Source organism: Bombina bombina, chromosome 5 (assembly GCF_027579735.1).
Source record: "Bombina bombina isolate aBomBom1 chromosome 5, aBomBom1.pri, whole genome shotgun sequence".
Taxonomy (NCBI): Eukaryota; Metazoa; Chordata; class Amphibia; order Anura; family Bombinatoridae; genus Bombina; species Bombina bombina.
The window spans coordinates 328,767,419-328,791,207 of NC_069503.1; positions in this window are offsets into that span (position 1 = coordinate 328,767,419).

The following is a 23,789-nucleotide window of genomic DNA, read 5'->3' on the forward strand; positions in this document are numbered from 1 at the left end:
GCAAACAAAATTAGCTTGCAACGGGTTTGCGCGAGTGGAGACCTAGGGTAAAACACAACATAAACACCTTAAAATAAACTGTTACACTCATATGTACACACTATCTGATAAAAATATTCAATATAAAAATATTCATATAAGTATTAAAAACATTTTTTATGAGGGCTTTATGAGGTGTTTGATTGGAAAGGCCTATAATGGATATATATATATATATATATATATATATATATATATATATATATATATATGTATTTGGGTACATATATATATATATATATATAACTATATATATAAAAATAATAATGTATTTATATCTATATATGTACAGTATCCCACAAAAGTGAGTACACCCCTCAAATTTTTGTAAATATTTTATTATTTAATTTCATGTGACAACAATGAAGAAATTACACTTTGCTACAATGTAAAGTAGTGAGTGTACAGCCTGTATAACAGTATAAATTTGCTGTCCCCTCAAAATAACTCAACACACAGCCAATAATGTCTAAACCGTTGGCAACAAAAGTGAGTACACCCCTAAGTGGAAATGTCCAAATTGTCCCAAAGTGTCAATATTTTGTGTGGCCACCATTATTTTCCAGCACTGCCTTAACCCTCATAGGCATGGAGGTCACCAGAGCTTCACAGGTTGCCACTGGAGTCCTCTTCCATACCTCCACGACAAAATCACGGAGCTGGTGGATGTTAGATACCTTGTGCTCCCCCACCTTCCGTTTGAGAATGCCCCACAGATGCTTAATAGGGTTTAGGTTTGGAGACATGATTGTCCAGTCCAACACCTTTACCCTTAGCTTCTTTAGCAAGGCAGTGGTCGTCTTGGAGGTGTGTTTGGGGTCATTATCATGTTGGAATATTGCCCTGCGGCCCAGTCTCCAAAGGGAGGGGATCATGCTCTGCTTCAGTATGTCACAGTACATATTGGCATTCATGGTTCCCTCAATGAACTGTAGCTCCCCAGTGCCGGCAGCACTCATTCAGGCCCAGACCATGACACTCCCACCATCATGCTTGACTGTAGGCAAGACACACTTGTCTTGTCACCTGGTTGCCGCCACACAGGCTTGTAGGCACCATCTGAACCAAATAAGTTTATCTTGGTTTCATTGGACCACAGGACATGGTTACAGTAATCCACATCCTTAGTCTGCTTGTCTTCAGCAAACTGTTTGTGGTTTTCTTGTGCATCATCTTTAGAAGAGGCTTTCTTCTGGGACGACAGCCATGCAAACCAATTTGATGCAGTGTGCGGCTTATGGTCTGAGCACTGACAGACTAACCCCCCACCCCTTCAACCTCTGCAGCAATGCTGGAAGCACTCATACGTCTATTTTACAAAGAAAACTTATGGATATGACGCTGAGCATGTGCACTCAACTTCTTTGGTCGACCATGGCGAGGCCTGTTCTGAGTGGAACCTGTCCTGTGAAACCACTGTATGGTCTTGCCCACCATGCTGCAGCTCAGTTTCAGGGTCTTGGCAATCTTTTTATAGCCTATACCATCGTTATGTAGAGCAACAATTAATTTTTTCAGATCCTCAGAGAGTTCTTTGCCATGAGCTGCCATGTTGAACTTCCAGTGACCAGTATAAGAGAGAGTGTGAGAGTGATAACACCAAATTTAACACACCTGCTCCTCATTCACACCTGAGACCTTTTAACACTAACAAGTCACATGACACCGGGGAGGGAAAATGGCTAATTAGGCCAAATTTGGACACCCACAGGAGTGTACTCACTTTTGTTGCCAATGGTTTAGACATTAATGGCTGTGTGTTGAGTTATTTTGAGGGGACAGCAAATTTACACTGTTATACAGGCTGTACACTCACTACTTTACATTGTAGCAAAGGGGCATATTTATCATAGTGCGAGCAGACATGATACAATGTAGCGTATCATATCCACTGCACATCGATAAATGCCGACAGCATATGCTGTCAGCATTTATCATTGTACCAGCAGTTCTTGTGAACTGCTGGTGCAATGCTGTCCCCTGCAGATGTGCGACCAATCAGCCGCTAGCAGGGGGTGTCAATAAACCTGATCGTATTTGATTGGTTTGATTTCTGTCCGCGGCCTCAAAGCAGGCGGACAAGTTATGGAGCAGTGGTCTTTAGACAAGGGACATCAAGCTCCATACCGAGCTTGATAAATCGGCCCCAAAGTGTAATTTCTTCAGTGTTTTCACATGAAAAGATATAATAAAATATTTACAAAAATTTGAGGGGTGTACTCATTTTTGTGGGATACTGTATATACATATATATTTTACACAAATAACTACATATATACACACATATATATAAATATATACGTATATATATATATATATATATAAATAAATAAATAAAAAGAACAATGTATGTAAAATATGCATAACTCACTTTGGGTTAGCTCTGTAGGTCTAACGAGGTGTAGGGTTAGTGCACATGAAGAATTAGCAAAACCCGACAGGAGTACACTAATTTTTAATTTGCGCTAACCCGACATGAATTATATTAAGGTGCATTATGTATTTATTAAATATATAAAATATTGAAACATAATAATAACTAATGTAAATAATTATTATAGATGTTCTTAAAAATTCTAAGACATCATTATTATTATTATTATTGGTTATTTGTAGAGCGCCAACAGATTCTGCAGCGCTATAAACAAAGGGGGAGTACAACAAAACAATTATAGGGATCAAATGGGTAGGGACCCTGCCAAGAGTTGCACTGTTGTAGTCAGCTCTTAAGAAGGTGATCTACAAACAGCTGGACTCTTAGGCTTACATGCTAAGGGGGTTCAGGGGATAGCAATGGAGGAGTGGAACTGGTATAAAGTAAGGTTAGCATAGGTTGTATGCATCCCTGAACAGTAGAGTCTTTAGGGAGGGCTTGAAGCTTTCAAGTCTTGTGGAGCGAGGCAGAGAGTTCCACAAGATGGGAGCCAGTCTGGAGAAGTCCTGTAAACGGGGGTGCGATGAGGTAATCAGAGAGGAGGAGAGGAGGAGGTCATGAGCAGAGCGAAGGGGACGGGAGGGAGAGTATCTGGAGATAAGGTCTGAGATATAGGGGGGAGCAGTGCAGTTGAGGGCTTTGTATGTCAGAGTGAGAATTTTGTGTTTGATCCTAGAGGCAAGAGGAAGCCAGTGAAGGGATTGGCAGAGAGGTGCAGCAGATGAAGAGCGACGTGTAAGGAAGATGAGTCTGGCAGAGGCATTCATTATGGATTGTAAAAGAGCTAGGCGGCATGTGGGGAGACCAGAGAGTACAGAGTTTCAGTAATCGAGGCGGGAAAGAATGAGAGAGTGGATTAAAATCTTAGTTGTGTCTTGAGTAAGGAAGTGTCTAATTTTAGAGATGTTTTTAAGGTGGAAGTGACAGACTTTAGCCAAGATCTGAATGTGAGGAGTGAAAGAAAGATCTGAATCAAATGTGACCCCGAGACATTGGGCATGCGGGGTAGGGGTAATGATGGAGTTGTTGACAGGTATAGAGAGATTGGGGGTGAAGATTTTGGAAAAAGGGGGAAAATGAAGAGCTCAGTTTTGGAGATATTTAGCTTGAGGTAGTGAGAGGACATCCAGGAAGAGATGTGAGAAAGACAGTTAGTGACATGGGTAAGCAAGGAAGGAGATACAAATAATATTGGAAACTGAGGGACTTTATTAGGGAACCTAGTGATGACGTGTAGATTGAGAAGAGAAGGGGACCGAGGACAGAGCCTTGCGGTACTCCGACAGAAAGTGGTGACGGGGCAGAGAATGCGACACTAAAGGTACAGTTTGACAGGTAGGAAGAGAGCCACGAAAGGTCTGTGTCACAGATGCCGAAGGATTGGAGGGTTTGGAGCAAAAGAGGGTGGTCAACTGTGTCAAAGGTTGTGGACAGATCAAGGAGGATAAGCAGAGAGAAGTGGCCTTTTGATTTTTCTGTAAGTAGGTCATTGGTAACCTTAACAATAGCTGTCTCTGTGAAGTGATGGGGATGAAATCCAGATTGCAGTGGGTCAAGAAGGGAGTTTAACGTAAGGAAATGGGATAGGCGTGCATATACTAGTTTTTCAAGAAGCTTTAAGGCAAGAGGGAGGAGGGAAATAGGGCGGTAGTTCAATGGGGAGGTAGGATCAAGGGAAGGTTTTTTGAGGATAGGTGTGACCAGTGCGTGTTTCAGCGATGAGGGAAATATACCGGTGCTGAGGGAGAGGTTGAAAATGTGTGTTAGTATAGGGGTAAGGGTAGCAGAGAGGGACAGGTAGTGAGGCGAGAGCGCAGTAAAAGTGCTGAAACTTCTTCCTCAGTAACAGGGGAGAATGAACTAAGTTTAAGGTTATGTGGGCTGTGGTTGAGTGAGATCATTTGAGGGGGGAAGAGAATGGAATTATGTTGAGAGCCGTTTTCATTTCTGATTTAGTCGATTTTGTTATTGAAGTGGCTGGCAAAGTCTTGAGCTGACAGAGAAGTTGTATTAGGAGGTGGGGGAGGGCGGAGGAGAGTATTGAAAGTGGAGAACAGATGTTTTGGGTTTGAAGAAAGATTAGAGATAAGAGTAGACAAGTAGTGTTGCTTATGGAGAGTAAGGGCAGAATAGTAGGAGTTCAAGATGAATTTGTAATGAAGAAAATCAGCTGAACTCCGAGATTTTCTCCAGTGCCGCTCAGCAGTACGGGAACATCTGCGTAGGTACCGTGTCAGAGGAGTATGCCAGGGCTGAGGATGAGTGTGTGATTTCCGAGCTATGGTAAGAGGGGCGAGATTGTCAAGGACGGATATAAGGGTGGAATTATTGTGGCAGATATATTGTTCAGGGCAGGAAAAGGAGGAGAAGGATGAGAGGAGAGGTTTGAGGGAATTAGCAAGCTGTTGCTGATCTAATGACATAATGCTTCTGTGAAGTTTGGTGTGAGGAGTAGAAGGAGAGAGAGTTGTAGGGAGGGATGATATGTTTCAAAAAGGAGAAAAGAAAAAAGATATCTTGGGGCAAACTTAGGTGAGAGCCTAAATAATCAAGTTAAAGGTGAGCATATGAGACATCAACTTAAAACATAAATTTTATTAGTCAAAAATTTTATTAAAAGAAAAGACGTATATTATATTAAAATGAAGGTATCACTATTATGTTACACCTTATTCAGGGTACAACGTCCACTTAAATGAGTAATATATGTCCCCCCGTTCATCAAAACAGTCCATTAAATTAATTTCTATTAAATAAGGTTGCACTAGTGGTAAAAAGTTTATCTAGTGCCCATTAGATTATGGGATTGAACAATTAATTGTGGATAGTCTAGTATCGATATTGGACAGGGTAGACGTTGCTATATCAATTATACTGCGGTAACATAGTATACCTGGGATGACATATACACTGTCATCTATAAAATCCTAAGTATAAAATCAAATAGGTCAGGTGGAAGAATGTATCAAAAATAGACACATTCGTGTTAAAAATTGCATGCACTTGCTCCTTCTAAAGGTGTGGGAGAACATAAAGTGTTCCCAAAGACAATAATGGAAAACAGTGGTTTGATCTATTAGATCCTAGTGATTAGTTGAGAATGGACCGTGTATTAAGCACATTATACTCATAGGTTATAATACAGCTGTGGTGGCGTTATTACCTGTGGCAGTATGTGTCAAAATTGACCGCCACTGTGCTGCCACTTAGTATCAACTTGTGCTATATTATATACACTATCAATCAAACAATAATCCTCATGGGGTTAATATTGTGGATGCTTTATTGCAGGGTAACAATATGGGTCAGGAATGACTGCCACTACATCAACTGTTCTATATCCACTAGTGCTATATTAACTACTCTATCTATCCATAGTCTATAGCAATGGGGTTAGTATTGTAGTAGTATAATTCCATATGACATGGGAGATCGAACTGATTTCCGCTAAAAAATGTTTAACTTCATCTCTATTTGTGCTATATCATGCATACTACTTGAATCACAAGTTACACTGGTAGTATTAATACTGTGGTAGTGATCTAATAAGTGTCAGTATGTTATGTTATGCACGTTGTATATTCACAAATAATAACAATGGTGTTAGCGCTATAGTAACAAAAATATATGTGACATGATAGATCACAATAACTGCCACTATAAAACATTACTCTATCTCCCCTTATGCTATATCATGCTCATTATTTGCACCATAAGTTATGCTAATAAAGTAAGCACAGTGGCAGCGATCTAATCTATGTCAGTAGGAGTCAGGGCTGACAACCGTTACAAACACCATTCTGTCCCCACTGATACTATAGTTAGTATCACCACGTTCTAAATTCCCACTTTTACCAGCTAGTAAAAAAATGCCAATGAAGGCCAACGGTTAAGTATTAATCTATTATATTGTAACAATTAAGTTTAAGAGAAGCAGTGCAAATGCCTGACGCGCGTTTCGCCAACTGCTTTGTCAAAGGCGCTGAACGTTTCATCATGCCACTCCTTTTATGCCAAGACTGACCCCTATTTTGATTGGTCAGTCTTGGCATAAAAGGAGCAGCATGATGAAGTGGCGGCACAGTGGAGGTAAATTTTGACACATACTGCCACAGGTAATAACGCCACCACAGCTCTATTATAACCTATGAGTATAATGTGCTTAATACACGGTCCATTACCAACTAACCACTAGGATCTAATAGATCAAACCACTGTTATTCCATTATTGTCTTTGGGAATGCTTTATGTTCTCCCACACCTTTAAGAGGAGCAAGTGCATGCAATTTGCAACACGAATGTGTCTATTTTTGACACATTCTTCCACCTGACCGATTTGATTTTATACTTAGGATTTTATAGATGACAGTTTATATGTCATCCCAGGTATACTATGTTACCGCAGTATAATTGATATAGCAACGTCTACCCTGTCCAATATCGATACTAGACTATCCACAATTAATTGTTCAATCCCATAATCTGATGGGCACTAGATAAACTTTTTACCACTAGTGACAACCTTATTTAATAGAAATTAATTTAATGGGACTGTTTTGATGAACGTGGGGACATATATTACTCATTTAAGTGGACGTTGTACCCTAAATAAGGTGTAACATAATAGTGATACCTTCATTTTAATATAATATATGTCTTTTCTTTTAATAACATTTTTCACTAATAAAAGTTATGTTTTAAGTTGATGTCTCATATGCTCACCTTTAACTTGATTATTTAGGCTCTCACCTAAGTGTGCCCCAAGATATCTTTTTTCTTTTCTCCTTTTTGACTCATATTTACCCCTGGTATCAAGGCACTGCCCTTTGGAATACATAGGCTTACCCCAAAGGGAATTCTTGAGAGCCCTATTTCTGTTCCCCCCCCTCTAACGCCCATGCTTTTAGGGGGGCTAGTACTCAATACAGGGATGATATGTTGCAAGTAAGGAGATGGTGGTCATTTGAATCTATATGCATATTTCACAGTAACTATAATACGGCTAGATTACGAGTTTTGCGTTATGAGTGAAAAAGCCTCATAATGCTGCTTTTTCACTACCGCTGGTATTACGAGGTTTGCAGGTATATCTGTACCGCACACTTTTTGGGCCGTAACGCAACGTAACTACCGGAGCTTTCAAATAGTCCTTTTTCAATGGGACATCCATAGCGCCGGTATTACGAGTTTGCCTGCCCGGCCAAAAAGTGAGCGGTACAACCTATAACTACAAGATCCGTACCGTAAACTGAAAGTCAGTAGTTATGGCTTTTATGTTACAAAGCTGTAACATAAAACTCATAACTAAAGTGCTAAAAAGTACACTAACACCCATAAACTACCTATTAACCCCTAAACCAAGGCCCTCCCGCATCGCAAACACTAAAATAAAATTATTAACCCCTAATCTGCCGCTCCCGACATATCCGCCACTATAATAAACATATTAACCTCTAAATCGCCGTACACCCAAATTGCAAACACTAGTTAACTATTATTAACCCCTAATCTGCTGTCCCCAAAATCGCAGCAACCTACATTACCGTTATTAACCCCTAATCTGCTGCCCCAAAATTGCCGCCACTATACTAAAGTTATTAACCCCTAAACCTAACCCTAAGTCTAACCCTAACCCTAACACCCACTAACTTGAACATAATTTAAATTATTCCAAATAAAAATTACAATTACTACCTAAATTATTCCTATTTAAAACTAAATAAATACTTACCTGTAAAATAAAACCTAAGATAGCTACAATATAACTAATAGTTACATTGTATCTAGTTTATGTTTTATTTTTATTTCATAGGTAACTTTGTATTTATTTTAACTAGGTAGACTAGTTACCAAATAGTTATTAACTATTTACTAGCTACCTAGTTAAAATAAATACAAATTTACCTGTAAAATAATACCTAACCTGTCTTACACTAACACCTAACCTTACACTACAATTAAATAAATTACATTAATTAAATACAATTAACTAAATTACAAAAACAAACACTAAATTACACAAAATAAAAAAGAAATGATCAAATATTTAAACTAATTACACCTAATCTAATAGCAATATTAATATAAAAAAGCCCCCCAAAATAAAAACCCTAAGCCTAAACTAAACTGCCAATAGCCCTTAAAAGGGCCTTTTGCGGGGCATTGCCCCAAAGAAATCAGCTCTTTTACCTGTAAAAAAAATACTAACAACTCCCCAACAGTAAAATCCACCACCCACACAACCAAGACCCCCAAATAAAATCCTACCTAAAAAGACCTAAGCTCTCCATTGCCCTGAAAAGGGCCTTTTGATGGGCATTGCCCTTAAAAGGGCATTTAGCTCTTTTTCAGCCCAAACCCTAAGATAAAAATAAAACCCAACCAATAAACCCTTAAAAAACCTAACACTAACCCCCGAAGATCCACTTACAGTTTTTGAAGACCAGACATCCATCCTCAACGAAGCTGGGAGAAGTCTTCATCCAAGTGGCAAGAAGTCCTCAACGAAGCCGGGAGAAGTCTTCATCCAATCGGCAAGAAGTGGTCCTCCAGGCGGGCAGAAGTCTTCATCCAGACGGCATCTTCTATCTTTATCCTTCTAAAGCGGAGCGGCTCCATCTTCAAGACATCTGGCGCGGAGCATCCTCTTCTTTTGACAGCTACTGAAGAATAAAGGTTCCTTTAAGGGATGTCATCCAAGATGGCGTCCCTTGAATTCCGATTGGCTGAAAGAATTCTATCAGCCAATCGGAATTAAAGTTGAAAAAATCCTATTGGCTGATGCAAACAGCCAACTTTAATTCCGATTGGCTGATAGAATAAAGCCAATCGGAATTCAAGGGACGCCATCTTGGATGACGTCCCTTAAAGGAACCTTCATTCTTGAAGATGGAGCCGCTCTGCGTCGGAAGAATGAAGATAGAAGATGCCGTCTGGATGAAGACTTCTGCCCACCTGGAGGACAACTTCTTGCCGCTTGGATGAAGACTTCTCCCGGCTTTGTTGAGGACTTCTTGCCGCTTGGATGAAGACTTCTCCCGGCTTCGTTGAGGATGGATGTCCGGTCTTCAAAAACTGTAAGTGGATCTTCAGGGGTTAGTGTTAGGTTTTTTTCAAGGGTTTATTGGGTGGGTTTTATTTTTAGCTTAGGGTTTGGGCTGAAAAAGAGCTAAATGCCCTTTTAAGGGCAATGCCCATCCAAACGCCCTTTTCAGTGTCAATAGTTTTTTTTTCCGAGATATAAGTAATCTATATTAAAATGCCGTACTTTATGACATAAGAAATTCAAACAGATTATCACTTCTCAATGCATTTGTAACAACATGTGTCCACCTTTATCATACAAATGTAAACAAATTCATGAATTCAGCGAAGCAGTCCACCTTATCGCATACTATTCCATCTAAAACTTGATCCCAATAGGCTGCCCAAACATGATAGACAGCCACGATAAACCAATGATGATGCTGTAGAGGCGGAACTTCCGGGTATAGTAGTAAATAAATATTTTGAACCATGGCAGCCCGCCGCCTTTGATAAAGCCTTAGCAGGTGAAACGCGTCAGGGGGGTTGTGTGGGACGATGGCGTCCCATTAGATGTTTTGTGTATTTTAAATCTATCACAGTTGCTTAAACTATTATTTAAATGTATAACGATCAGTTAACCAATACCCAGTAGTGTATGAATGATAGTGGTGAGATGTATACAGTGTGAATGGTGAGGTGCAAAATATACAATATAGTGGCATATGAATGATTTAATAGCGACTAAACACGAGAAACATGCTGCTTGTAGTGTATAATAAAAAGTGAGTTGAGACATAGAAATATTGTTACAAAACGCTATTGAGCAAGATTATTGCCTATAATTTATCAGAGTCCCTGATTTAACAGCGACTAAACATGAGAAATATGCTGCTAATAGTATATAATAAAAAGTGAGTTGAGACATAGAAGTATTGTTACAAAACGCTACTTGCACCTAACAAGCCATTACCGGGAATGAGAACTCTCCTCCAAAACAAGCATACATACTGATACTGGCAAAAATGTGTATAAATATATATAATGGCAACAAGCTGATGCTATTATACTGATATAAATAAGTGTTGCCATAAGACAGCATCAACATTTATTATCAGCTGATACAAAGACGATATATCAAAGGGAATAAGTGTGAAAACAGTGACGCTAAAGTATAAATCAAATGTAAACTACACCTATATAAACTACAAATGTTAAACCTTGGCTTTTTTAGTACAAACTATTGATTGCTAAAACAAGTGTGAATCAAAATTATAAGTACCATAACTTATTCAAGTACACATTATATATCACAAACAATTACTTAAGAAATACAAAATATCCGCACTGAGTGGGGATGGCAAATACATTGCAACATTGTTAAATTTAAAGTAACATTAGCATGATAAGCAAAGTATTCGTACTTAGCAATGATAAAATAACTTATACAGTCACACTCAGTGATGGCAAAATATTGCAGTGTTATTAAAATTAAAGTAACACATGCAAGATACGCAATATATTCACATAGATTATTCAGGGTCAAATCAAAGTAACATAAGCAAGATATGCAATATATGAATAACTAGAAGTGATGCTAAAACCGCTGCGGTGCTGCAAAAATGAACATAGGTGTTGCAATTCAGTAGATATTGCTTCACTGGCACATCCATATTAAACAAACATCAAAATATGTAGAATATTTACACTGAGTAGTGATTGTAAAAAATTGCATTATTATTGAAAGGAAAGCAACATATGCAAGATATGCAATGTATTCACACCCAGTGATGATAAAGAATCAAATATATTCATACTCAATGAAGGCACAATAACTGCAATATTGTCAAATTTAAAGTGACATACGCAGGATATGCAATATATTCATACAGTACATTCATTGTGGAACACAAAACACAATACGTATGATATACCAGATATTCTGCAGCATTGTTAGACTTGACGAAGCATATTTGCATCAACATTAAGCCAGGCAACTCAATACCACACCTGGGGACCGATATAAACAGCCAAATCTCCTTTAATTTAGGAAAACTATCCATAATCAATTCAACTCTACTCAAATTGTACAACAGGGTAATCCAAAATAATTTCATTGTTGTATGGTAGATAGGTATTATTTATACGCATAAGCCACTTGGCACCTACCATTCTACCCAATCCAGACAGGTTGACATGAACCAGTGAGTACTGATAATAAATTTATGCTACGAAGGCCAGATATAAAATTAACAGGTCTCACACTTTACTTATAGCAACAAGTGATAGAGTGATTTTAAATGTTTGTGTTCACCCATCTTTTAAGGAGTTTAATAAAAGCTATATTTTAATTAAATTTCACTTGCCTCTACTATCAGTCTGGGCAAAGAGTGCTATACAAGCATTTCTCTCTAGGGAACCTAATCCCAATTGTCCATAAAGTTTTGCACTAAATGCTAGCACCACTCCTCATGAGTAAATAATATATAGATACTGATATAAAAAGTATCTTAAGTAACTAAGATTACTGAGGAGCGTGCCTTTATAGTGCCCTTGCTACTCTGTGTGTGTAATATATAAAACCTTCAGTATACGGCTGGGACCGTACGAAGAGGATGCTCCGCGCCAGATGTCTTGAAGATGGAGCCGCTCCGCGTCGGAAGGATGAAGATAGAAGATACCGTCTGGATGAAGACTTCTGCATGTCTGGATGATGACTTCTTGCCGCTTGGATGAAGACTTCTCCCGGCTTTGTTGAGGACTTCTTGCTGCTTGGATGAAGAGCTGGATGAGGATGGATGTCCGGTTTTCAAAAACTGTAAGTGGATCTTCGGGGGTTAGTGTTTGGGTTTTTTAAGGGTTTATTGGGTGGGTTTTATTTTTAGCTTAGGGTTTTGGGCTACGTAAAAGAGCTAAATGCCCTTTAAAGGGCAATGCCCATCTAAATGCCCTTGTCAGGGTAATGGGGAATTTAGATTTATTTAGATAGGATTTTATTTGGGGGGTTGGTTGTGTGGGTATTGGGTTTTACTGTTGGGGGGTTGTTTGTATTTTTTTTTTACAGGTAAAAGAGCAGATTTCTTTGGGACAATCCCCCACAAAAGGCCCTTTTGAGAGCTATTGGCAGTTTAGTGTAGGCTAGGGTTTTTATTTTGTTTTTTTTTTTTTATTTTGATAGGGCTATTAGATTAGGAGTAATCCATTTTTACTTTTGATAATTTCTTTTTTTATTTTGTGTAATTTAGTGTTTATTATTTTTTGTAATTTAGATAAATGTATTTTTTTAATTTGATGTATTTAATTTTATTGTAATGTTAGGTGTTAGTGTAACTCAGGTTAGGTTTTGTTTTACAGGTAAACGTGTCTTTATTTTTACTAGGTAGCTAGTAAATAGTTAATAACTATTTACTAACTAGTCTACCTAGCTAAAAAAAATACAAACTTAGCTGTAAAATAAAAATAAAACCTAAGATAGCTACAATGTAACTATTATTTATATTGTAGCTAGCTTAGGGTTTATTTTACAGGTAAGTATTTAGTTTTAAATAGGAATTATTTAGTTATTAATAGTAGGTTCTATTTAGATTTTTTATAATTATATTTAAGTTAGGGGTTGTTAGGGTTAGGGTTAGGTTTAGGGGTTAATATATTAATTATAGCAGCGTGGGGGGGGGGAGATTAGGGGTTAATTATATTTAAATAGTGTTTTTTATGTAGGAAGGCGGTGGTTTAGGGGTTAATAATTTCATTCTAGTGGCAACAATGTCGGGGAGCAGTGGAATAGGGGGTAATACATTTTTTAAGTGGCCGCGATGTCCGGAGCGGCAGATTAGGGGTTAATAAATGTATTTTAGTGTTTGCGATGCAGGAGGGCCTCGGTTTAGGGGTTAATAGGTAGTTTATGGGTGTTAGTGTACTTTGTGACAGTTTAGTTATGAGTTTTATGGTACAGCTTTGTAGGCTGTACCACTCACTTTTTGGCTTCCCAGGCAAAACTCGTAATATTGGCGCTATGGAAGTCCCATTGAAAAAGGACTTTTTAAAAAGTACGTTACTGACGTTGCGTGATAGCCAAAAAAGTGTGCAGTACACCTATACCTGCAACTCGTAATAGCAGCGGTAGGGAAAAAGCAGCGTTATGAAGCTTTTTCACTCATAACGCAAAACTCGTAATCTAGCTGATAGTTAGTAGCTAAATGTATCCCAGTGCTGCTCCCTGTTCAATTTCTAATTTTAACATTGATTAGGCTATGGGGCCCATTTATCAAGCTCTGAACGGAGCTTGTGGACCGCTGCTCCATAACCCTGTCCGCCTGCTCTGATGAGGCGGACAGGGATCGCCGGAAATCAACCCGATCGAGTATGATCGGGTTGATTGACACCTCCCTGCTGGCGAGCGATTGGCCACGAGTCAGCAGGGGGCGGCGTTGCACCAGCAGCTCTTGTGAGCTGCTGGTGCAATGTTAAATGCGGAGAGCGTATTGCTCTCCGCATTCAGAGAGGTCTTGCGGACCTGATCCGCACTGTCAGTTCAGGTCCGCAAGACCTTTAATAAATAGGCCCCCTTTATCTCTACATAAATAATTTATACTCAGGCTATCATTACAGTATGCTAGAGTATTTTTGACTTAATCATTATGAACGTTATTAGTTTTAATTCTGCATTTTTAAAATTGATTACTGCCCTGTTTTGATTACAATGAAGATAGTATAGTTCTCTATATTACTCTGAGATTTATGCAGTAAATGCTGTTCTGTTCCATTCTGCAGCCAATGATTTTATAAGTGTCAATTTATCTCAGTTCTAATTTTATACACACACACACACATGAACACACACACACAAACAAAAACAGACTCTCTTACACACACATGAACACACACTCTCTTACACGCACACACACACACGCTCTTACACACATATACACACACACGCGCATACACACACACATCCGCATACACACACACGCGCATATAAACACTCTCACACACATGCTCTCACAAAGCTCTCTCACACACACACAAATACACATATTAGTTACATTTTTTTTGTGATTTTTAATAAAAATATAAGATACACAACAGAAATAGGTGAAATGGCATTGGTTATCATAAACACATAACATATATAAGGTAGATAATAAAGTAAATACTATTGTACTGTAGGAGAATAAAGAAGGGAGGCAAAGAAGAACGTGTACAAGTAAGAAAGCACGTAAGATGAAAGAAGAGAGAAAGTTAAGGCAGTCAGGAGAATTACCCCAATTTGTATGTAAAACCATTAGGTTAAATTTAAATCTAATACAAAGTGTAACTAAAACACAACTTAGGGATGTGGTAGGGAAGCTGGGGGCACAATAACAACCCAGTTGTTGACTCCAAACACAGAACTAAATACTGTCTCTAACATTTATTGGTTGCTGTGGGATAAATCTTATGGAGCGGATGTGGATGTAGCTCCAACGAGCAAATATCTTTTAATTAGATTGGCCAATCAGGTGGGGAGTGATGTTTTCTAGTATAAGAGAAGATTTGCTGCCAATCTGTCTTATTAAGTTGAACTCCCAGCTCCTGTTTCCACTGAGAGGTAAAAGAAGGTAGTTTATCTGTGGCACCCTCACAAAGGCGCTTATATATATAGATATGTAACCTTTAGATATCTCCATGGAAGAGCAGAGGTGATCAAACGGAGTCATGTCCCTAGGGAATTGTGTCTTGTGCAGGTTAGAAAATGTTATTCTTGTAATAGGCTATCCACTGGTCAAATGGTGGGCCAATTCCTTCTCTAATCTAAGTAAGTAGAAAATGGGTGCATTAGAGGTCTTATGAGCTATTTCAAGGGATTTTATAAAGTTACTATCAATAAGGGGGGCAGCAGAGAACTGGGATTTGAAATTAAATAAAGAGATAGGAGCAACTCATCACACATTTTGAGTGTCTCAGACAGATCTATATTTCTTATGGAGCCGGCACAAGTCCCTTATAATGAGGGTGTTGGCTACAGAAGCCTCCAGCAAGACCTAGGCTTAGTCTCTAGCTTCATTCCAAGATACTATACAGACAAGATGTACAGCTCTGTAATTAAGGAGATTAAAAACACTGAGCCCTCCCTTGTTTCTCCTAAAAATAGTGTAGTATGTTTAACCCAGGATCTGGAGTTACATCATATATATATATATACTGTATATATATATATATATATATTATTTTTTAAGTAGTACACATTTAACCACTAATGTTGCTCCTTAGTCTAGGGGGAAAAAATAATATCAGTGTGAAAGATAAGGGTTGCAGTGTAAAATTTAAAAAGCAAACCTTATTTCTACATTTAAAAAAATACAGCGCACGGGCAATGTATATCCAGTGTAACTTGTTTCACGTGAAAACATGTCAGACTGGATATGCATTGCCTGAGTGCAGTATTTAACCTAATTAATGGTCTTTCTACAAGGACCTCAAACATAACTTAAAATATACTATATACTGTATGTGAAAATATTTGGGGGTTTTGAGCATTGCATTACAATGTATGTGTCTCGCCTTCACATTGAGAACCCTGCATAGTGAGATAAACAGTTCTCAAGCTAAAATTTACCTTTCTAAAATTCACAGTACTGAGGGCACTTCTTATATGATCTTGAGTTTTAGATCATTGGGCCCTTAGGAGAATATGATCCGCAATGTCGGATCATGTCCGACAGGCCTTTCCCATAAATAGGCCCCTTAGTGTTTATACTTAAAATAGGCACCAGACACTAATTAAAGTGATTCTGTACTCATAAATGTTCTATTATGTATATGAAAGAGGAATATTCACACGTCAAAAATATTAATTAAGCAAAGGCTGTTTAAATACAGTATATATATTAGAACTGGTACTTTCAACAAGGAAAACATTGGTTTATGCAAGACAGGAACATTAGTTAAAAAAGCAACAACAACAAAAAGTTCTCTCAGATGACACAAAAAAGAAAGGTCCATTTAACTGTTTTCACAACCAAAAAAAACCCTCCACTTCAAATGTCATCAGCACCACCTAGTGGTTAGTTTTCAAAATTAATGTTTAAATTTTTTTTTTGCCCTTTTCTATTTCAAATGTTCTATTGCTCCTATTACATATTATTATTACATTATTTTTCATATTAATGACAAAAAAAATCTACCTACACAAATTGAATGAATGACAAATGGATGAGCAACAAAATTCATTAATGCAATAGTCATTAATTATTCTTTCAATAAAAAACCCTCCATTAACCCCTTAACATGCATGTACTTAACTACAGTTAACTCCCCTAAACACTCCCAAATACTTAATCTCCTAATTATCAATCCCATATTGCATGTAATACCCACAATGAGAACTCCCACCCAATATAACCCCCCAACTGCTATTTCCCACCATTATTAACCCACTAAAAGTGATCCTCCCCACTGCACTTAACCCACTCATCACTATGGTTGCCAAGTGTCCAGTATTCAACCAGACAGTCCAGTATTTTAGCAGGCTGTCCAGAAAAACCTTCACAAAAATACTGGACACTTACATTTTTTTTTTAAAGTCTATGAGTGCTCCAATGGGTTAAAAATGGAGCAGAAAAAAGGAGGGACAGTCCAGGGGGTCACATCTCTAGTGTTTACATGTGTTATCGGCAACCAAAGAAGTACAATTATTTTTTTTATGGCTGCCAAATGGTAAAATGGCTGACTAATTGTGAAAAATATACATGTAGAATCAAGAGTGGCGTCTAAGGTAGAGTGTTAGTGGGAGGCATTGTGTGACCCCCACAGACCACTGTGCCAAGTCACCTACATATTGTCATGTATTTTTATGGAGGACAGCTGGCAACCCTACTTATCACTAGTCCCCCACTGCCATCAACTCCCCCAACCATAATCCCCAACTGCACTATAGTTCCCTACCCTCTGGTCCCCACACCACAAATAACCCATCTAGCGATGACTGGGGTGGTCACAGATGGGTTAACTGCAATGGGGTTCACAGCTTTGGGGTGAAGTATGATGTGCTAGTCACAGTTAAGGGTGTTAAGTGTGGTGGGAAGGGTCATAGGGAGTTAGCAGAGGTTAGGGTGTTAAGTACATTAGTGATCATTACAGAGGTTAATTGTGGTTGTGGACTGACTGTTATACGTTTAAGAGCAGTGGGTGATCTTAATTAGTAGGGTTAAGCACAGTAAGGGACAGGCAATTAGGGGGTTATGTGTGGTGGGGAATGTGGTTAAGGGATAATTGTGGTAGGGGTTAGAACACAGAAGGGTTGAGTGCATTGGGGGAATCAATAGCATTGGGGGAAGGGGGATGTTACGTATCAAACTTGCTCTGCTTGGCAGGTTTCACTGTACTAACCTGATTAGCTGGCTTTAATTACTATTATCTACTGTATGTACCAGTCTGACTATTTTATGGAAATAACATTCAAGTACATTTTGTTAGGTAAATAAAGGGGTTTTACTTACCGTATTTTACTAGGTTTAAATAAGCATTTTTATTGTATTTTTGTTTTATGCTGCTGTTTACTGTAGTGACTTGGTTTTTGACTACTATATTCTTGTTAAATTGTTCCTAAATGTGGCAAATTGTGTGGAAAATATATTTAATTTGCTGGTTAAATTATTGAATAAACTGTATTATTCAGTAACTGCTGTATAGTTTGACAATTTCCTGCATTAAATTTTGGCGATGGCTTGAAATCCCATTAACAGCACTGATACACTCCCAATTCATAGTAATCACTTGGGTTTAGATTACAAGTGGAGCGCAGGGTGCATTATGTAGTGCTCAGCCTTGTGCAAAGAATAACGCACAATCTGGCATTACAAGTGAATGGTTTAAAATGTTAACCAAAGTATCTTAACGTGGGCACAACTTTTTTTAGGGTGCCCTACATTTTTATTTTGAAAAAAGTTTTATTAATTTTAGTTCCAAAAACATAACACATTCAGACATGTACAATCAGCATACAAGTACAATAAATGCATTTCAAATGTTGTCAGGTTCATATCTCTTTTTAACAGTTTTAAGGTTCAAAAGTTCAGGTGTTCTTACTCTAAAGTCCGTAGGTGTCTTAGATTCTTATTACAGTTAGCCACAGCTCAGAACATAACATATCCTAATTTACGAAATCTAGAACATAAGGGTTAAGTAGTCAACAGTCTATGCCTTCAGAATGATACAAGTGATAAATATACAGTGGTTATCCGTTGACAATTGATCCCGGCTCTCTCCCCATCTCTCTTGTATCTGTGGGACTAACCCCACAGGTCTCTGTAATTCTTTGCCTGTTGGCTTCATGGTACATAATGAAAGGTTCCCATTGGGCAATAAATTCCTCCTTCGTATTTAAGGTATCTGCTGCTAAACTAGCCATTTCATAGTGGTAAATGATTTTATTCTTGATAAATGTGAAACTCGGAGGTGTTGTTTTCCAGTATTGAGCAATACAGATTCTGACTACTGTGGTATTTTTTGGTGTTGTTTTAGGATGCTAGGAATCGGGAAATGTAATAATGCTTGTTCGGGGGATAATGTGATGTTCTTATGGAATATTAAACTGAGGAATTCTGAGGTTTTTCCCCATATCTCTCTAGCCCTGCCACACTCCCACCACATATGAATATACGTGCCCCTATCATTACAACCTCTGTAACAGGAGTTTATAGAAGGTTTATTAGAGTCTCCATATCTAGTTGGGTAAAAGTACCATTTGAACGCTACCTTAAGGTAGTTCTCCTTCATGATGGCATTGTGTGTAAACGAGAGACCCTTTGCTAGGTTAGTCTTCCAAGTCTCCAGAGGCCAGGTCTTATTTAAGTCTTGTTCCCACTTCAATATATTTGGGGATTTTGTTTCTTTAAATTGGTTATTGAATGTAGGGTATAGTAGGGAGATTGTCCCATGCGTCATCTCCTTGGACAGGCATATTGACTCGAAAGCTGTACTCACTGGCAATCTCAAAAGCCCTGTTATTTCTCTTGTTCTGGATTTTAACTGCAAGTAGTGATACCATATATTTCTATCGTGTGGGTCTATGTCTCTATATTGTTCATATGTGAGGAAGCCTCCATCTATGTATACATCAGCAATCCTATAAAGTCCCTTATTAGCCCATTTGTTTTGTATATTTGATTCTATTGTGGTCTGTGGTAATACTAAGGGAGTCAGCCTAGAGTTATTCTGAACTATGGGGAATTTGGTAATCAGTTTATTCCACAAGAAGATTGTGTGGGATATTGCTACAAATTTAAGTAGTGGAGTGGTACTGAGTTTTTTTGGGGTCCAAAGTAACCTAGAGAGTTGATTTGTGTTAGCAATCTGTGATTCAATCTCTACCCATAAAGGTTGTAACTTCTGTTTAAACCAATGTGTTGTTTGGGCCATGCGGGCCGAGTAATAGTAAGAGATCAGGTCAGGGAGACCCACTCCTCCCTCCCTTCTATGTGTACACATGATTCTTTTATTTATTCTGGCCCGTTTCCCCTGCCACATGAAACGCAAGATATCCTTCTGTAGGGCATTAAGTTCCGCTATAGGGACAGTGATTGGCAGGGATCGAAATAAATATAAAAGCTTCGGGAGTAAGGTCATCTTTGTGGATATTATCCTACCATAAACAGAAATTTTAAGCTTCAGCCATTTCGTGATCAAATTCCTAATATGTGTATACATTGGGGGGTAATTTGCTTGATATAAGGAATGAATGTCTGCTGTGAGATATATTCCTAGGTACTTAAGTTTTTTCTTCGCCCATGTAAATGAGAAATTAATTTCTAGGAGTTTTTTGGTGTGTTGGGGTAGGTTAATACTAAGCGCTTCGCATTTGTCTCCATTTATTTTGTACCCCGATAGGGTTCCATATTGGTGCAGCATTGCATATAGCGCGGGGAGGGAGAGTAGGGGTTTAGTCAAAAATAATATGATATCATCCGCGAATAGCGAGATTTTATATTCCCTGTCTCCCAGTCGTATACCCGAGATGTCAGGATTATTTCTGATCTGGATGGCCAATGGCTCGATACAAAGAGCGAACAGAAGTGGGGACAGGGGGCACCCCTGTCTAGTCCCATTCCTAATCTGTACAAACTTAGATTGATATCCTGAAAGTTTAACAAAGGCTGAGGGGTGGGAATATAGCATCGTGAGAGCATCATAGAATGCCCCCGTGATCCCTGTTTTTTCTAGCACCGCGAACATATATTTCCAGTTAATCCTATCGAACGCCTTCTCTGCATCCAAAGAGAGGAGCAGAGAAGGTGTTTTTTCTACTGAGGCCAAATTGATCAGGTCTATTATTTTACGTGTGTTATCTGGGGCTTCCCTATTTCTGATAAACCCCACCTGGTCCGGGTGAATTAATCTTTCGAGTATGGGGTTAAATCTATTTGCTAAGATTTTAGTGAAAATTTTGACATCTTGATTTATCAATGATATGGGTCTATAGTTCTGACAGTGTTGCTTATTCTTTCCTGGTTTTGGGATAACTGCTATTCTTGCCATAAGCATTTCTTTAGGAATTTCTTTCTTTTGCATTATAGAATTAAACATTTGAGAGAGGAGGGGTGTAATTTCCTCTTGAAATATCTTATAAAAAATTCCTGGATATCCATCCGGACCAGGTGTCTTGGAGCTTTTTAGAGTTTTTATGGTGTTTTTAATCTCTAACTCAGATATGGGTGCGTTTAAGTTGTTGCGTTCCTCCTCAGTAATTGTCGGAAGCTTGCTGGGGCTTAGGAATGAGCTTAAGTCTTTGGAACTATCGGTGTCTTTCTTACCTGCGGGAAGGTTATAGAGGGCGCTGTAGAAGTCAGCAAAAGCATTGGCAATCTTAAGTAGGTCATTAGTGTTTTTGTTGTCAGGTAGTTGAAGTTGTGGTACTGTAGTGTTTCTGGTAATTTCTTTAAGTCTATTGGCTAGCATTTTATCGGGTTTATTCCCATATATGTAGTAGTGGGTGTTTAGCTGTCTAATGGATCTGACTGCTTCTTTATTTAAGAGCTTATCGAGCTCATCATTTATAGCTTTAAGTTTATTTTTTATTTTTTTGCTGGTATTAGCAGTGAATTGTGTTCGCAGTATACAGGGAGTGCAGAATTATTAGGCAAGTTGTATTTTTGAGGATTAATTTTATTATTGAACAACAACCATGTTCTCAATGAACCTAAAAAACTCATTAATATCAAAGCTGAATAGTTTTGGAAGTAGTTTTTAGTTTGTTTTTAGTTATAGCTATTTTAGGGGGATAGCTGTGTGTGCAGGTGACTATTACTGTGCATAATTATTAGGCAACTTAACAAAAAACAAATATATACCCATTTCAATTATTTATTTTTACCAGTGAAACCAATATAACATCTCAACATTCACAAATATACATTTCTGACATTCAAAAACAAAACAAAAACAAATCAGTGACCAATATAGCCACCTTTCTTTGCAAGGACACTCAAAAGCCTGCCATCCATGGATTCTGTCAGTGTTTTGATCTGTTCACCATCAACATTGCATGCAGCAGCAACCACAGCCTCCCAGACACTGTTCAGAGAGGTGTACTATTTTCCCTCCTTGTAAATCTCACATTTGATCATGGACCACAGGTTCTCAATGGGGTTCAGATCAGGTGAACAAGGAGGCCATGTCATTAGATTTTCTTCTTTTATACCCTTTCTTGCCAGCCACGCTGTGGAGTACTTGGACGCGTGTGATGGAGCATTGTCCTGCATGAAAATCATGTTTTTCTTGAAGGATGCAGACTTCTTCCTGTACCACTGCTTGAAGAAGGTGTCTTCCAGAAACTTGCAGTAGGACTGGGAGTTGAGCTTGACTCCATCCTCAACCTGAAAAGGCCCCACAAGCTCATCTTTGATGATACCAGCCCAAACCAGTACTCCACCTCCACCTTGCTGGCGTCTGAGTCGGACTGGAGCTCTCTGCCCTTTACCAATCCAGCCACGGGCCCATCCATCTGGCCCATCAAGACTCACTCTCATTTCATCAGTCCATAAAACCTTAGAAAAATCAGTCTTGAGATATTTCTTGGCCCAGTCTTGACGTTTCAGCTTGTGTGTCTTGTTCAGTGGTGGTCGTCTTTCAGCCTTTCTTACCTTGGCAATGTCTCTGAGTATTGCACACCTTGTGCTTTTGGGCACTCCAGTGATGTTGCAGCTCAGAAATATGGCCAAACTGGTGGCAAGTGGCATCTTGGCAGCTGCACGCTTGACTTTTCTCAGTTCATGGGCAGTTATTTTGCGCCTTGGTTTTTCCACACGCTTCTTGCGACCCTGTTGACTATTTTGAATGAAACGCTTGATTGTTCGATGATCACGCTTCAGAAGCTTTGCAATTTTAAGAGTGCTGCATCCCTCTGCAAGATATCTCACTATTTTTTACTTTTCTGAGCCTGTCAAGTCCTTCTTTTGACCCATTTTGCCAAAGGAAAGGAAGTTGCCTAATAATTATGCACACCTGATATAGGGTGTTGATGTCATTAGACCACACCCCTTCTCATTACAGAGATGCACATCACCTAATATGCTTAATTGGTAGTAGGCTTTCGAGCCTATACAGCTTGGAGTAAGACAACATGCATAAAGAGGATGATGTGGTCAAAATACTAATTTGCCTAATAATTCTGCACTCCCTGTATTAGCTTCTGATTGTAGTTGTACGAGTTTAGCTTTATTTTGTTTGTTTTGTTTGCTAGCTTCTGCAATTAAGCTGCCTCTAATGTAGGCTTTCAATGCTCCCCAAACAAACGTAGGATTAGAAATGCTGCCTGAGTTAAGTCTTATGAATTCACTCACTTGATCTCTAATTTTTTGTGAAGTTAAAGCATCTTGTAATAGCTTAGGCCTAGATTTGGAGTTCGGCGGTAGATGGGTTGTTAACGCCACGCGTGTTTATGTCTAACGCACGGCATTGTTTGACTCCGGTATTTAGAGTTAAAATAAGACCATCTAACGATGCTCCTAACGCGTGTATGTCACACGCGTAATACTGCCCGCGTTAGACAGTCTCCCATAGAGATCAATGGGAAAGGCAAAAAATAGGTTTTTTCACCTAACACTCGATCTCGCGAGAATACGTACAGCTCGGTCATATGACGCATACCACATCATGCACAACAATAACACGCCGCAAATGTCACAACAACAATCAATCAACAAAGCACACAAGCATTACACATTCACAAGCGGGGAAAGTTTTAATACAATTTTATACGGAAAATACGCATATACTTTAAGATGCGGAAAATCGCTAAATAACAACAAGGATTAAA